General features: G+C 39.5%; 1 protein-coding gene across 2 annotated transcripts in view; it reads right to left on the bottom strand.

The window, feature by feature from the left end:
- Nucleotides 1–17307, bottom strand: part of ctnna2 (catenin (cadherin-associated protein), alpha 2) — a 358287-nt gene that overhangs the window by 96352 nt on the left and 244628 nt on the right. The window lies entirely within an intron of this gene.

Below are 17307 nucleotides of genomic sequence, written 5' to 3'. Positions count from 1 at the left end.
TCCACTTTCCGCTATGTCACCTGGATGCCCCATTTACCACTTACAAGCTCTACAGTGTTTGCTCAGAACCCATGGAGAAGAGTAGGGTGATTTATACTACCCCAGTTATTAGATTTCCACTTTAACTATATAACTTGGGATGGCGGCTGGGCTCAAAGGTTAGAAAGCTGCTGTCAGTGTCTTGGAGTGAACCATATCTGCTCCAGGACACATATAAATGATCCGGTACTCTGATTCCTCAAGAGAAATGCATACATGTTTCTCAGGCAGTGGAAATTGGTAAAATCAAAACGGGCTGTACTGAATGAACTGTATATAAATCATTTTTGTATTATACTAAGATAAATGAAACATTTTGTCACAAGCGTGATAAAAGATGTTCCCTAATTTCTCTGCAAGGACTCTGGGTTTTATAGTCTCTGTTACTGTCAGAACATATATATATATATAAATATATATATATATATATTTATATATATATATATATATATATATTGTGGAACCCTTTATCTAAGTAAAGTAAGAAAAATAAAGAGGCAAAATTAATGTACAACAATATTAGAACTGGAAAGAAGTATGAGAATTGGGACACAACTACTGTACTCTATCTGAAGTGACAAATGTGCTGCATTTACTACTATTCAAAGTAAAGGTCTACAAACAATCATTACGATAAAATACAAAATAGTTAATTAATCCCCCAGGGGGGAATCTGAGTGCCACCATACATACAGGACAGACAACAGGTAAGACAATAGCAGAAGACATACACATCTCAAGAAAATGCAAAATAAGGGGAGATCACAGCACCATAATAAATAGTGTTAACATCAATGACTGTACGATTGTATATAACATAAGATTCAACATATTCATGGACACAAACATTACCACAATCCTCAGTGTAACCAATATCCTAGTCATCAACATCAGATCGTCAACATCAACAGTAACAGCGACAATGTTCACTAAAAAACTTCAGCGCAGCAGGTATAAAGGACTTCCTGAATCTCTCTGAAGAGCATCTGGGCATAACAAGCCTATCCCTAAAAGACATTCATGTTAATTTCAGTGTCTCTTTATTTTGACAACTGACAAATGAAAAAGTGTGGCTCGTCTCACTTTTGAAACCTGAGCCATATAAAATCTATCCTTTTTATAAAGAGGAAGTTGTTTCTGGATGGTGCGATTCATGTTATAAGCAAAGGCTCATTTTAAGAAGTTAACACAAAAAGACAAGCAATCAAAATCTGCTAATGTAATATTAGCAAGGCAGATGTGGCTTAATTTATTGAAAGAGAAAAAAAATGCTTAGCAGGATGATCAACAGATTGTAAGACACAGTGATCTTCTGTGAAAGCAATACCAGCATACAAAATTAGTTATGTAGTTGCCAGGCAACCATCTGACAGTTCTGCCCAGCATACCATGAAGGCAAACGACCAAAATGCTCATCAGTATTTGCAGAAAAACACATACCTGTTGACATGTATTCCCATTCATCCATGCCTGTTGACTTCTTAAATGAGGATTAATTTGAGACAAAATGACCACAGAACAACAGGGCTTTAAGTAGAGGGGCTATTTAGTCGTTATCCTGTTTAATGAGACACAAAATGTGGTTGCTTATCTCTGCATTGCTGCACCATTGTCATGCCCTTTTGATAATTGAGTGGAGCAGAGCGCCTCGTTCTATGTGTCACAAAGAACTAAATGAGACCCCATCAAACACCCACTTCAGTTAACTCACCCCAAGGTTAACAATGATTGTCACTTTCAATGCCTTGGTCAGGTTGTAAAATTACTGTTTACACATTAGTTCTGAATGTGTCTCCAATCACAGAGTGAAGAGCAGAGAGGAAGGACAGCTAGTGTAAACTCAGGCCCACAACATTGACTACCTGAGCTCTTCCCCTTCTCCCTTTGAGGTTCTATTTTGGCTCAGGAAGTACGTGAGCTGTGGCAAAGAACATTAGTCTGTTGCGATGCAACTGTCAGTGAGCGTCACCACTTTTGGAAGTTAAAAACAACTAGTCCAATGCCACTTTCTCTTCTCTTGACTTAGAAAAGCCAACTTGAGGACAAACAACCACAGCAATTTCAGCAATTTCTTCATTTTGGATTTGTCACACTCCAGCTCAACATGCGTTTCAACGTGGGGACATGCTGTGGGGAATTCACGTGTGCAAGGTCACTGATGTGAAAGTGCTGCTCAATGAAAAGAGCCTGTAGCCATAAAAACAGATATGATTCCTTTTTCCAGCTAATGTATTGCTGGCTTGCCCTTGGCCAAGGCTCATATAGCACGAGTTTTCTTTTATATGGATGTTAAACATTAGGAATGAGTCATTTGTCTCCTAGCTCATACTACAGTTAGTCACCCCCTCTTCTAATAGCAATCATACAATGCAGTCATTTTTTGTGGAGCAATGCACCAAACTGAAAAGAAGCTCTCATATTGTAAATAATAAGTTTAAGATTTGAACCCATATTCAGCAAAGGAAAAACCACCTGACCCTAACCAGACTACCGCAATGTTTATGTGGTTGAATTTTATTTGCAAGTCATATTCTGAAACATACACTAAATGTATTTTATTAAAGAATTGTTGATTGACACAGGGGGAGGAGAGGAAATGAGGATAGCATTCAGTTGCCTTCCATTATGTGCCATACGCTCATACAAGCGCTCCTACTTTTGTGCATGCACCAACAAGCTCTTCTACGGCAAAACAGAGAACATGACAACATTAGTCAATGTGCTGCGTCATTAAGGCACCAGAGGGACGCATAGGATTGAAGATGCTCAGTGCCAAAAATAAAAAGGGGCTTAACTTGAACCGTTTGAGGACACAAACATATTCATATGATTTTATGTATATCTCCAATGCATAGCCGACAAGCTTTATTGAACTGAGAGAAAGAGAAAATGGTCAAGCTGTTGATGACACAAAAACTCTTCTCATTATTCAGATCATGGATAGACACACTGCTAAACAAAATGAGTGTGTTTTTTTTTCATTTTTGGAATCAGAAATCCCAGCTGTTTTATTTCTCAGAACGCTGAACTCTTTATTCTGACTTAAGGAGATTAAAACAGCACAGTGATGTCCGTCTAAAGGGAAAAAACCATCACCTGTTATTTTGAGCTCTCAATAAACAAGTAGTTGGTGAGTATATTTTGTTATATCTACTACAGCTCAAGATCAATGCAGTATGCTTTTGACAGTTACAGTAAGTCAAGGGGCTACTATTACTAAAACTATGCTTCCCTTATACTGTAATTACTCTTCTGCTTTGATCTGTCAGATCGTTTAACATGCAATGAAAAATGTATTGCTCATGTTGAGTTTTCTGCAAAACATTGAAAAAAAAACAATTAAAAACACTATGCATGAATTCCCCATCACACACTTTAGATACAAGGAAGTCCACAATGATGAATCATAGGTTAGTCAATGTGTCAAGGCTCATATTCAGCCCGGGTTGGTCAAAACTGTGGTCTTGCTATATTTGTGTTTGCACACACACACATGCGGGTGTGTGTGAGAAACAAAGTGAGAGAGACAAACTGAGTCACATTATTGTTGTGACTATTTGACTTCCCTACATTCCGATTCAGAAGTGCCCTGTATGTGCAAGCAATTCTGCTCTCAAATTCAAAGCCATTAAAAGCTTGACAACACAGTTGGCTGTTGATTCAATTGTCTCCCATACAGAAACATTGATTGCTTAGTTTTTGACTGCCACATAATGGAATGTGCATGTTCGGGTTTTTTACTGGTAAACACAAGTCCCTGTGGTGTTTTGCCAACAATGTTCCCAACTGTCCCCATCCATTATTTTCTACCCCCCGGTGTGCACTCATTCATTCTCAGTTAGGGAGAGGAAGATAGAAAAGGGTGCCTGAAAATACGCATCTAGTGTGCGGTGTAATGGAGGCAGTAGAAGTGGCGTTATTCTTGCCCACTAAGGAGACAGCTGGTGGACAGTGCATGCAGGTGGAAAGGCTGAGGGCCCTGAGTGTATTCGCTCTCTCAGGCCCTCCCAAGGCAAGTTGTGTAATTCAGTGGTGCACTGCAGCGCAATCTGCTTCACTGCATTTCTGACCCTGTAATGGTATGATACTGTAAGACACATTGTCTATGCAAGCTGAATAATGCACAAAAGAATGTGGCACTTGGTTCAGGTAGGTCAGTTTTTTTAATTTTTATTTGAAATATAAAATCAGAGCCAGGGCTCAAATTTAAGTATTGTTTCAATGAAATTGAATAAATAGGTGTATTATATGTATATGTAGCTGGATGCTGTTTTTAGAAGCACTGGGAAACAATACATTTTACCTTGTGCTACTTTGATATTTTAAATCCAGAGTATTGTCTATTTTTATGGTATTTGTGAGCATTATGTGAATAAATGTCCAAAGCTTTTATTTCTGGCAACAATGGAAATGAAAATGCAGGTGATCAATATATTTCTGACACATTAAAACAAAAATGCGACTGTATTTACTCATTAATTAAACAAAATGTATCACCACGTCTCTGTACCTCCCTTGAAACGAATGCAATAAAAAACGACAATAGCAAGAAGACGCTGAAACCGAGGGAAGGTAAAAGAAGTAAGGAATGAATCTGGTAATTCATAGGCAATAATATGGCAAATCAAAAGAATGGGCAGATGAATCAGCAGGAAGAAAATAGAAGAGAGGTGAGGGAGGAAAAGGGGGGCATGAGGCATTCTGTCTCATTGTCTCCCAAGATCAATGTGTTAAATTACATCAATTCCGGCTCCTTGTCAATTCAATTAGGCAGGAGCGAGAGGTACAATTACTGTCCAATGTGGTTACACTGTCTGCAGTGGGCTTAAAGGGAAAGGCAAGCTGATAACGAGAGGGTGAGTGTTTGTATATGTGCGAGCCAAAGGGCGGGGGTTGATAATAGTGGTAACATGTTGGTCGGGTTACCAGCAGATAATGGGTAGCCAGATCCTCATTAAGATAAGTTGTGCTCCCTTAGCTGCAGTGCCATAGATCGGCCAATTTGACTTGTTCTCATTAAGTGGAACTTAAAGAGGTGCAGCGGTGGCTATCAGCTAGTTTGATTACAGGATACTAAAAGAGAAAACACGCTACAATGCCTGCGGGTGAAAAAAAAACTTCCAGATGAGCGATTCAGATTAGAATTGTTTTTTGTTTTTTTCCCTGAATGAGATGATAGAGCAACATAGTACAGAAATAGATGCCATATCATAATCTCATTATAGTCATTATAACCCCCTAGGAATCTAATAGATATACAGTGCAGGCACAATGCAATGCTGAAGCAAATAAGCCCAGCAATATCATTTACAAAGCGTGCACACACCATATAACATGTTAGTTTGCCTAATAACGTTCTGAGGTGATCAAATGTGGAAAGATTATACCGTATGTTATTTTGTTTTCCCATCTATCCATTACCTATACCAGCTTATCCTGTGCAGGGTTGTGGGGCAATGATGCCTATCCCAGCACATATTGGGCATACAGCCAGCCTAGACAGGTCGGCAGTTTGTCACAGGGCTGAAACATGAAGAAAGACAACCATTCACACTCACACCGAAATGCATTTACAGTCTCCAATTCACTTTCTGACTCAATAAGGGAGAAAACACCAGGAGAAAACCTCATGTAGACATGGGTTTAACATGCAAAATGAGCCACTATCATTTTTCTTTCTACTTTTTTATTTTTTTTTACTTTTTTAACAAAACATTCTATTTTCTGAGCTGTACATCTGAAATCCTGTACTAGGAGACGCTTTGAGACTAAGTAAATAAAAATCTAGGTCCGGTATAATTTGGGCTCCAACTAATCACGTTTATAGATGGAAATCTCAAAAAAATTAAATTATTCATTTATTTATAGTTATGACTTGTCAAATATATTTATGGTCAATGTTGAATAAAAGTTTATCATGTAAAAAGAAAATAATTAAAAAATGCAAGATTAGCTGCAATTGTATCTTCACCTCCCACAACACAGTCACAAAACTGATCTGGCAAGAAAGTAGCAGGGTGCGACATAGCTTGACCTTTATTAGTGTTATACTGGAGCTAGGAACTGCAGATTGGTGTTCAGCATTTGCATTGTACACAAGATTTTGGATGACACATTATTTTATGATCTTGCTTCCCAGGGCCTTACGTGCTTCGGCTATATTTGTGACTGCCGTAAACAACGTTTTTTTTCATCCAGCTGTTTACAGTGACATAATAAGGGAATTACAAAGTAAGTCTCTTCAGTCATATAGAAAAGCTTGTTTAGACATTAATAAACAGATGAGTTGTATACTGTTTATGTAATATCTTCAAATACATGCATATAAGTCTGAACATCAGACTTTCTATTTTATTAATGAGAATTCATGAAAGTTATAATGACCTAAGGCAGTGTCTCTCAATCCGTGTCCTTGGGACTCCTGGTGCACCACATGTAACTCATTATCCATTATATTTCACAAATTGAGGTGGGCACACAGAATGCCTATCTAGCCTATTTCATACGAAACACATATTTCACAAGGACAACCAAAAATCATTGGCTTGTGTTCTTAACTGTTACAACAAAAAATGGATTAATGATTACATAAAGTCTATTTTATAATGCTATTAATCAGCAAACAATGTAATACCAGGCCAATAATCGTTTTACTGACCATATTCAGTACAGCAATACATTTGAAATGAGTATTTGATCATTTATTGACAATGTTATTGAAAAGCTTCGACTTGTTTATTGATAGCAGAATGCGCACACGCGCACACACACATATATATTTATGTATATATTAGGGCTATCAAAATAACGCGTTCATTTCGATTAATTAATCTGAGAAAAAATAACGCAGATTAATCCATTCCATATTGACGTGTGACCCGGAGCCGTTCTAGCCACCATTGGACTGTAAAATGAAGGAGGGAGACGAGAATGTGCTGCCTGGATCATTAATTGGAACATTTACTTGTAAGAATCTTCTTCCTGCCAACCCTGGCTACCGAAATCTGGTGCCACTGATATGTCTGCGCTTCTCTCTGACGCTCTGAAGACGATACAGGCAACACAAACACCGCTGCACGTGACGCTAGTTAACACTATACTCGACAGCAGCTAACGTTAGCCTACCGCTAGCTAGTAGCTGGATTAAACACGGTTACAATGCTGACAGCTAACACTAAACGGTGTAAAGTTTGACTGTGTTTCACTGTAGAGGATTCAACACCAGTATGTAACAATCTGCAGCTGCCGTCGGAGAAACAACACAGATGGTGTGTTCAATGAAACTGATAAACTACAGCGTCGTGGTGCATTTGAAGTTATTGTAAATGTCCTTGGTTGTCGTTCAACAGCAATTTACTAGTGAAATAAGTTATTGCTATTGTTATACATTATTATTAAATCATTTAATTTTGACCATATGGCCTTAGCAATAAACAAGCCGTTCTTTAATGTCACCGACTGTTGTTTAAGTATCGGTTCAGGCACCATTAATTATGTATGCGATTAATTTCGATTAATTAATCACAGAGTATGTAATTAATTAGATTACATTTTTTAATTGATTGACAGCCCTAGTATATATATATATATATATATATATATATATATATATATATATGTATACCTATTAATATTCTGCAGTGGGGGAATGAATGAGTATCCAGAGCTCCCTTGTGGAGCCTTAGGACAGCAAGCACACTCCCAACCACCCCTGTGTTGCTTTTACGAGGGCTTCATGTCTCTTCTCCTCTCACATGGTTGCCCATAGTATCTATAACGGTGCTGTTTGAGCCTGGCAGTCTCCTGTAAGTTAGGGTTAATGCAGCTGAGAGCTGCGCTGCCTGAAGAGGCGCCGAGAGGGCCTCCGGGCACAACTCTCTTATGTTTAACGGCTGATGCCGTTTGCTTACCCCTCTCGTTAGACTGGCTCATGTTTAGACTGAGGGCCTGTCACTGACTATTAGCATCCGTGGTCAAGCAGGCTGTGGATGAGAAGAAGCATTTGGCTCATCATCAAGCACATCGTAAGTACGAAATGAGCAGTTTGTTTAGGATCGGGGTAAACACAGAATAAAGGATTAACACCCTGTGTGCTTGGCTACATGGTTAATTGGTAGATTGATGCAACACAATAACAAAATCCTGAGTCATACAAATTAGGATGTTAGAGTACTTCTTTTTGGGTGATGACAGTAGTGACTAACAGGAGACATGGAGAGAGCAATGAGGATGACATAAAGCAAAGTTCCCGAGCCAGAATTGAAAATTGCGGTGGACCGCATCTCCGACCTCAAAGGACGATGCTAATTTAAATTACGTGGACCTTTTTTAAGATATTTACTGATGGTTTCATGCCACCTGGACGAGATAGCTTTAACAGCCATAAGTGCACATATAAAAATCTAACTGGACATAAATGAAGAGAAACAGCAAGGTCAGAGAGAGGAAGAAATGAAAAAGCTGCAGCAGTGAAGGAGGCAGTGGCAGGAACTGACAAAAAAATAAACAAACAAAGACAGAGGTAGAGCAAATTACATATGTAGTTGTCCTTCTTACTCTGCTCTTCGTTTTATTGTCAGACATAATCAGAACATTTTCAAGAAGTATACATTTTTTTCTTTTTAATTGGAGTAATGTAAAAAGTGAGGTTTTGGGGACCACACAGTAAGTGTTGTTGCAGAGGAAACAAGTAGTAATGCTTAACGTAAAGTTTGTAATTGAGTAATTTGCCTTAAACTTGAACCAGGATTTTGAATTCTCAGACAAAAGCTAGCGCTACAAAATTCAGACATTCTACAGTGTTTTCACATAGGAGGAGGTTACGGACACCATAAATACTTAATTATCCTTCTCCCTTAGTCAGAGTCAGTAGGCTACGATGGCATCAGAAAATTAACTATTAACCTCCATATTACCGTTGTTACATTAGGAGGAAGGTTTCCCAAAACAGACTGAAACATAAAGGTATGTCAGTGACTAAGCTAACACAGACAGAGGTAGCACTGGAATATAACAAGGATGTTTGAGGGCTCTGAAGTCCACAAAAGACTCCTTGGAAGATGTAATTAATGTGTGACTGTACTGAAGTCTTATATGGCATAAAAAAATAAAGAGGTTTGGCATACTCAAAAAGACACTTTCCTGCTACACATTTCAGGCTGATCCAAGTCATCATAAGAGTTAAAATGGTTTGAAAATGCCAGCCATGAATGTACAACGTGAAACGTCTCAAAAGAAAGACATTGGGGTCTAGTTGATTTGCTGATCCTTACATAGTTAATGCACTCCTGAAAAACACTACTGTACGTATACAGTGCAATGGGACGTCACGCAGCGATGCAGGGGTTTGAGAATAGAAGCATGAAGAGAAGGGGGAGTGTTAAATATTAAGCGTGTTGGGCAGTAAGCCAAGGTTTTAGGTGCATAGTTTCAGGAGAATAAGAAATGGAGTGAAGGGAAATGTCTGGTTATCAGACAGAAAGAGAGAAAAAAAGTCTAGTCCTGCAGCAGCAGTATGGGGAGCTAGAGCAATGCTGCCTGCAGCCTCCATGAACTGAATAGCAAGTAGTTTGCGAGGGAGGGACTGAAGGAAGGGCAGCAGGAGAGAAGAGAAGCGAGGGAGGGAGAGGCTGAGAATAGGTTAGAGAGGGTGAGAAAATAAGAGAGTGGTGTGATATCTGTGAGAGCAGAACTGTGGTAAAGAGAAAAAAAGCGAGTCAATGGGGTGAGAAGAAGGTTTGAGTATCATTGATGTACTTTTGTTTCACTGCAGAGCTGAAAAAAGTCAATTTATCACACACACACTTGCCTACACATGCATACACAAACATGACGTGACTGTCTGTGGTTCTTGGTGTTGTTTTAGAGAAGAGCGAAGCTTCAGTAAGAGTGATATGCAACAGATCGGCTCAAACACCTGAAACAGGGACTACTGTAGGTCAATCCAATTCGAGGACCTGTTCTTAATACCGGGAGACATAATCCCATTGCATCATAACTTTATCATTCCTGCATTACATCATTTCTCACCGCTCTGTAGTAGATCAGACCAAACAATGACATGTTAAGGATAATGCAATTTCCGTGCTTGAGACAATCGACACAAAATAGACATTAGTGTTGACTGTGAGGGTCAAATTCTCAAAATACTTTTCAAATATGTACGCAGGTCGTGTATGATCAAAGGCGTCTCATCCACATCCTGTGTCCCAAATGTTGTTATGAAAACTGATTATTTACTGTGCCTGTGGATACAGATGTATCTCAGTTTTGATGCTCTATGACAGCGTAACAATATTCACAATCTATGAATAGGGTCTACAAAAAAACAGACATGAATCCACAAACTAAAATACTTCCAGACATACTGCAGTGTTAGAAAATAGTCAAATTTGGGTAATTCTATGATCACTTCTGCATTTTTCAGAATTTTTAATTTGTCGTGTGATACTCTCACACTTCATCAAAATATGTCAAAGGTGCATTTTATGCAAATGACATTATGAGGACATACAAAGAAACACATTCCATGAATGAATTTAAGACAAGAAATGAATGATAGAAATGTGTGGAGGTAGAAAAACGAGGTAACAGACTGACTTGTGTCTAGACATCATCCACCTTCACACCTGCCTGCAAACTCCATCCCAGCTGGCCTGATGGTCTCTTTCCAGTCATTGCTCGCAACTGTCAAAAATACCCCTCACTATGTGACCTCTTAACTATATACTGTGTAGAGCAGTATTACAAGTCGGCGAGGTAACTCCAGAAACCTGAAATGACTGACGAGAAAAAGTTGTTCAGACGCTGACAGATTTTGGTACCATCCCATCTTTCACACACTGTTTCTCAAAAAGAAATGTAATGTGGATGTGGGGGTGTGTCAGCATCTAGATAACTAGTAGTTTCATATAGTTCACTGCACAGGCACACAAAAATGAGCAGAATCAAATTATTCAAAACACGTGACCAGCAAATGTGTTCTCCAGAGCTGGCAGCCCTTTGCTATCAATATGAAGGTGGTGGTTGTCAGGAATAGCGAGGGCTATAAAGAATGATATACATGTTTTTGTAAACCAGGATAATGATGACTCAAGCTGCACTCCTGGGTGGGTTGCTGTGTGTAGGAAGCACTAATCAGGGATTAGGGTGGTTTGGGAAAGAAAAAGAATGGCCTTAAGTCTGACAGCAAAACATAGCCAGCACTGGATCAAATAAAAACATGTTAATGATAGCATAACACTAACATACCTACTGCCTATTGTAGCTGAGCACAGAGACAGCCGCCGTGTACACAAACAACAGACCCACTGTACAGAGCTAGACAACGAGGACGTGTGTTCCCTGGCTGTAATGATCCAGGGTGCAACAACTTCAAAGACTGCTGGAGCTGGCTGAACTGGTGAAATGATTATGTCTCCCACTATCCTTTCGTGTGGGTTTTATCAGTCCAGCCACGCAGCAGCACAAGCCACTAACAGAGTTGTTGCTGCTATTAGTTACAAGGAATAAGGAACAGTAAAGCCACAGAATATCTGGACATGATGTAAGTGCCCTGCGTGAGGATGGATTAGGGGATAGGACTTACTGTCATGGTGGGTGTTTGGGGATTGATGTCTTTTCAAAGGACATCTATTCTCTTCCTTAAGCTGACTTATAAAATGTATTCCTACAATGGTCACTGCTGTTCGAGTCCGACCAGTATTTTCAGGAAATGACATGTAGACATCACCCTTGAAAATATTGGCAGTCATTTATCAAACCGTCTTGGAAACAGCACAGATTCAAGCACTAGGAGAGACATATAAACCTCTACGTCTGATTTATTGAACTGTCGCACAGTATCTAAATGAGCACTGATTTAATCACAGACTGATGATTTGATTCAGCTGTGGAAATAAGGACTGCTGCACCAGTCCCTTATTTACATACCACAGACCCTAATTTATGTGTCTTTGGCAACTCCTGGGTTATAGAAAAGGATGCCTGGTGCTGCAAAATGCCCATATGCTACATTACAAAGAGGGCACAGCTAAATATCTGCCATGGTTATTGAGATTCACCAGAGAGATCCATCATCAGATCTGCTCCATAAAGGCATTTTTTTATCTCCACCAAGGAGATTATGTTTCAGCTCGGTTTGTCTGTCTGTCTGTCTGTCTGTCTGTCTGTCTGTCTGTCTGTCTGTCTGTCAGTCAGCAGCATTCCGGAAAAACTCCCCGTATCACTATCAGAGGAGGCTCACGCTGTTGGATGCTGTCCTCCTCTCCTACTTCAATGCCTAACGCATCTATCTCTTTCTCTCCCTGACCCTGTCTTTCACTGGTTGAAGCCTGAAAATATTGTAAACAAATTAATATCATAATTAATTACACTGGTCGGACTGTTCAGCTCTGTTTCAGACTGATACCTCCGGTTCAGGCTGGTCCTCATCCTCAACATATGCCTTTTTCAGTCGCGGAAAATACTTTTCAATTTGAATTTTTCAATTGAAGCAGCAAACATTCAGCGTAAGAGTAAAAAATGACATAATATTATTTATAATACGTTTATTTGATTCACAGCTGCTACATATAGTGTTTTGACCTCGACAACCCAACTGCATTTTACCGCAAACTTGCGACTAACTTTCTAAAGCAGGCACAATCGCTTGTTTGCTAAGAGTCAGGTCGGGACTCAACATTGTATTCAGAATATAAAATATTTTTATAGCACTTTTTAGTGTGTGATTGTGTAAAGGTGTTCACGAGATAGATACCAACATTTATTGAACTTGTGAATTTCGCCAGCGGTCTTCTCTCCTTATGGAGACAGACGCTATGTGCGCGGTGGACTCGATGGTGTTTTAAGCCTCCAACGTCGCCTTCCAGGCAGCTAACCCTTACCTTAACCCTAAACATAACCATTGCCGCGCTGCCTGGAAGGCGATGTTGGGGGCTAAAAACACCAAACACCACACGGTGGGAGGAGCTGTGTGTGTGTGTGTGTGTGTGTGTGTGTGTGTGTATGAGCGAGACACAAGTGACAGAGAGACGGAGGAGAGAAGGGAAAGGAAATGCAGCTGAACGTATTTTAAATAGCGTTTAAAAAAAAATTTTATAATGAAACAGTGGCAGTGCACCGCACTATCAACACCGGCCACCACACATTAGTCTATGTGTGGGAAATACTGTTCATCATAAAGCAGAATGTGTTAGGTGGGGGGTGGGGGGAGGGCAGTATCTTAGCTTAGGATCATGCATGCACACTGCTGTCAAAGTGCAAAGCATTTGCAATGCATAATAAGATGATCACTATATGCACTCATCAACAGTAGGCCTGCAATACCTTTGTGAAGGCCTTTGTAATGTAAATACATTTTTTTTGAGTACTGTGTCTGTGGTCATAAGTGGCTATTTGAGGTGTTGTTTTGGATTGCATTATATTGTAAAGGTGTTCACATCACTGTACAGTACAGGGGCGGCTGTGGCTCAGGAGGTTGAGTGGGTCGTCCTTAATCACAAGGGTGACGGTTCGATTCCCAGCTCCTCGTGTCCGCATGTCTATGTGTCCTTGAACTGAACCCCAAGTTGCTCCCGATGGCATGCAGCTCCGCAACTATCGGTGTATAAGTGTGTGTGTGTGTGTGTGTGTGTGTGTGTGTGTGTGTGTGTGTGTGTGTGTGTGTGTGGGTAGGTAGTTGAATGAGATGCAAATTGTTAAGCGCTTTGTCAGGTAAGGTAGAAAGGCCCTATATAAATGCAGACCATTGACAGTATAAAAATCTTTGAAATTAGTGTCAATGTTCTCCAAGCAAAGGTGAGGGTTATGATAAATAATGCAACCGATAACTACTGTGGCAAAAGAACATAAACATTATATATGTTGTATATTATATTATTATATATACACTGTGTCATAAGAATATGTAAGCATTTCTATCCAGAAAAAATAAATAAACAGATAAACAAATAATGGCAAATATATTAGAGCCAAAAGGACATGCAAGTTATTTTTAATAAACTTTTTATGAAAATGTAGTGTAGTTTGGAAAACCTTGGCCATTGTAATACCACTGTATGCTCTGGTAATTACAGTTAGGTTAGTCTGGGAGCAGCATGGCAGGAACTTATGGGCATCACAAGGAGGTGACGTGTGCCCCATGGGCAGGCCAGCCTTATTTTCAATGCTGTGACAGGGTCACGTCTCTGCTGAGGGTTATCGTCTTAATTATGCATGGCCCATCTGGTGGACAAGGCTCTGGTGCCAGTGAGCAGCTGGACCTTTGTTTGTATTGAAAATCTTTTAGATAACACGAAACCATGGATGTATTATAGCCTATTGACCGCACGAAACGCTGAGCAGCTTCAGCCCCTCTCTCTCTCTCTCTCTCTCTCTCTCTCTCTCTCTCTCCTCACCCGCTCTTCATCTGTATACTTCATCCATAGACTATAGCCTACTCTGGCTCAAATGAATACAGGTGGTCCAATTATATCGACCTAAATCGACATAAATATTGAGCCATTACATTGAAAATCTTTTAGGTAGGCTAACAGGAGCCTATAATTTCTGTAGCCTACTCCGAAACAACAGACTACCTGAACACCTTTTTCTCATCTCGCGTTTCACTCTCCACACCGCTGTCTTCGGACAAAAAGTCACGTCCTGAGATCGATAATGTTGTCAGGCACTTTTAGTAACAATCTGAGCCTGTCAGTACAGAAAAAAAGCAAGGCTCCACAATTGCCCAATTAGGTTACAGATTTTTGGTCACGTCAGTCTAGACACAAATGCATGGGGAAATGGGGCCCAGGTTGAAAAAAAGGGTAGTTACCCTTTAAACAAACAAATATATTTTCATGAGCTGTAATGAAACACAAAACAAGCAACCACAGAAACAGTCAAACTCTGCCGAAATTTGCCTTACCTGCCGATAAAATGCAGATAAGCACTGTATTTAAATTATTTGAAATTTAGTTGATTTAACTTTATTATTTGCACTATATTTATTAAAGAGGGTACTAGTTAGTTAATATTACTGATGATAAAACTGGTACACATTAACAACTCTAAACTCGAATACATTTCTTTGACGTACAAAACAACTTGTGAAAATTTGACAACTGAATGCCTTGCTAAGGATAAACTTATCATAGTATAGAAATAGTCTACAATGCATTTTGATACATCAGTTACTGTACATGTACTTCAAAAAAACATCTGTCAAACCTCTGCACTGACCCTGTTTCTTGCAATTGTTATAATGATTTTGCTCTATTCAGTTTGTCCCGGGTTGTATATTTGTACACTGCATATTTTCAGTAAAATATCTACAGTCAATTGTGCCCCAAAACAGCAATGGTGTAATTTGCTCCATATGTAAACAAACACCAGCTGCCAACAAATATGACACACGAGCCACTGAAATGCCCTGAAGGCATTACAATGGGATGTAAATATCAAAGTTCAATTCCAACTGTTGCCAGTAAAACAACCTGCATGATAGATGTACACCAACAGTTTTTTCATGAATACTGTAGTCTGGCTCAACGGATGTACATAGCTGGGATAAAAGCTTGACATCCGGTGCGTCTCTCCCTCCCATCTCGCTATTTCCGCTGTCGGCGGATTTGCACTGCCCAGGATGGTTGTGACTGGTTTAAAGAAATGCAAACATAGCCAGAACGTTTTCCAGAATAGATAGGTAGTGAAGGCAGACCATACTCCAGCGCTGAGGAGATAGGTCTGGCAATGTAAGACTATGAATACTGTGATCTGTGAATGAAAAGCTCAAACGACAGTGGCTCAGTGGCTGGAGTTAGGATGTTCTCCCTTTGTTCACATGGGTTTCGTACAGGTAGCCTAGTTTCATCACACACATCCTTTAATTGCCCTTGACCTAGGCACTGTTCGAAGGACGGGAGCTGAGGACCCCATGAGGATTAATAAAGTACAACTTTAACAACCCCCTTAAGTCATTATAAAGGCTTGTTGTGGGGATTCCCTCTGTGAACACAAAGGACATCCCTCTTTTGTACTGAATTAGGTGTGCCAGATATTTGTGCACTACACTGACATCTACTATGTTACTGCACAGTTCTTGTGTTGCACTGTTATTGTGTGTAGACATGACGGATTGATCTGTGAGACAATTATATTTGATGCTACCTTGACTAAATACAGCCCACAGGCTACAATTAGCAGGAGTGTAACATAGCCTTACATTTCTTCTGGTTTCCACTTACTATAACATTTATTTCAATTTCGCTCAAAGGTAATATGAATGATTTCACCTTTACTGTATATCAGGGACGTCACTATGATTGAAAGACAGGGGGGGCTTAGCCCCGAGGCTATGCAAAACTTTCCCTTGCAAAATCTTACTTACAAACTCTGAAGTTAGCTTTTAGATACATCAAAGCTGCATGGGGGGGATTTACTTAGGCCAGACTGTGCTCCTGCTGAGTTCTTCTTTAGGCTAAGACTTAACTGCTATCTATCTGCCCGTGTAAATGTGTGGTAAAGTAATACCATACCTAATTCCTCTCTCTATTAGATAAGTTGCAGGTCAAAATAACACTAGTTAATTACTAGGGGTGTAACGATACACATATTCGTATTGAACTGTTCGGTACGAGGCTTTCGGTTAAGTGCGCATTACAAACCGAACGATTCGTTGGACTAATCCTATTTCATTTTTAAAAAAAGAGCTTAAATTATGTGAAATATAATGTTCTCAGTGCCGCTGCACTCAACAAGGCAGCCCAAATGACAAAACAGGCAACATGCTGTCTGTCCTTCCCACTCCTAAAGACGCATGATACGCTGAAATAGCTTGCTGCAATATGGTTGACAAGGATTTAAAGTATGTCTGAATTTAATAACCTGATGGCGAGATGAATAAAAGTATTCTAGTATGTATATATGTATGTATGCTCATATATAGCCTAGTCTACATTTAGGCAACATCTACATTCTTGTTTAATTTATTACAGCATAGGAATGCAGAAAGTTAAGTTGGTCAGAATCAAGCATGTATAATAAATATCATGAAATAATTTAGTTTAGGCTATGCCTTGGTGCCTCTCTCTCTCTTCCAGTATCCATTTGTTCAATGAATTGAAGGATATACTGGTACAATAGCATTAACAGTGACACTATGATATTTAGGGACTGATATTGTTTTACTATGATATTTAGGGACTGATATTGTTTTAATAGAAAGTAGACTATATTAATGGTAAAGAATAGAGAGCTTCGGATACCTTACTAGGCAAGCTATTTCTTGTA

This window comes from Sander lucioperca, chromosome 4 (assembly GCF_008315115.2).
Source record: "Sander lucioperca isolate FBNREF2018 chromosome 4, SLUC_FBN_1.2, whole genome shotgun sequence".
Classification (NCBI taxonomy): domain Eukaryota; kingdom Metazoa; phylum Chordata; class Actinopteri; order Perciformes; family Percidae; genus Sander; species Sander lucioperca.
The sequence above is the reverse complement of the archived record's forward strand: the minus strand, read 5'-3'. Positions and strand labels throughout refer to the sequence as shown.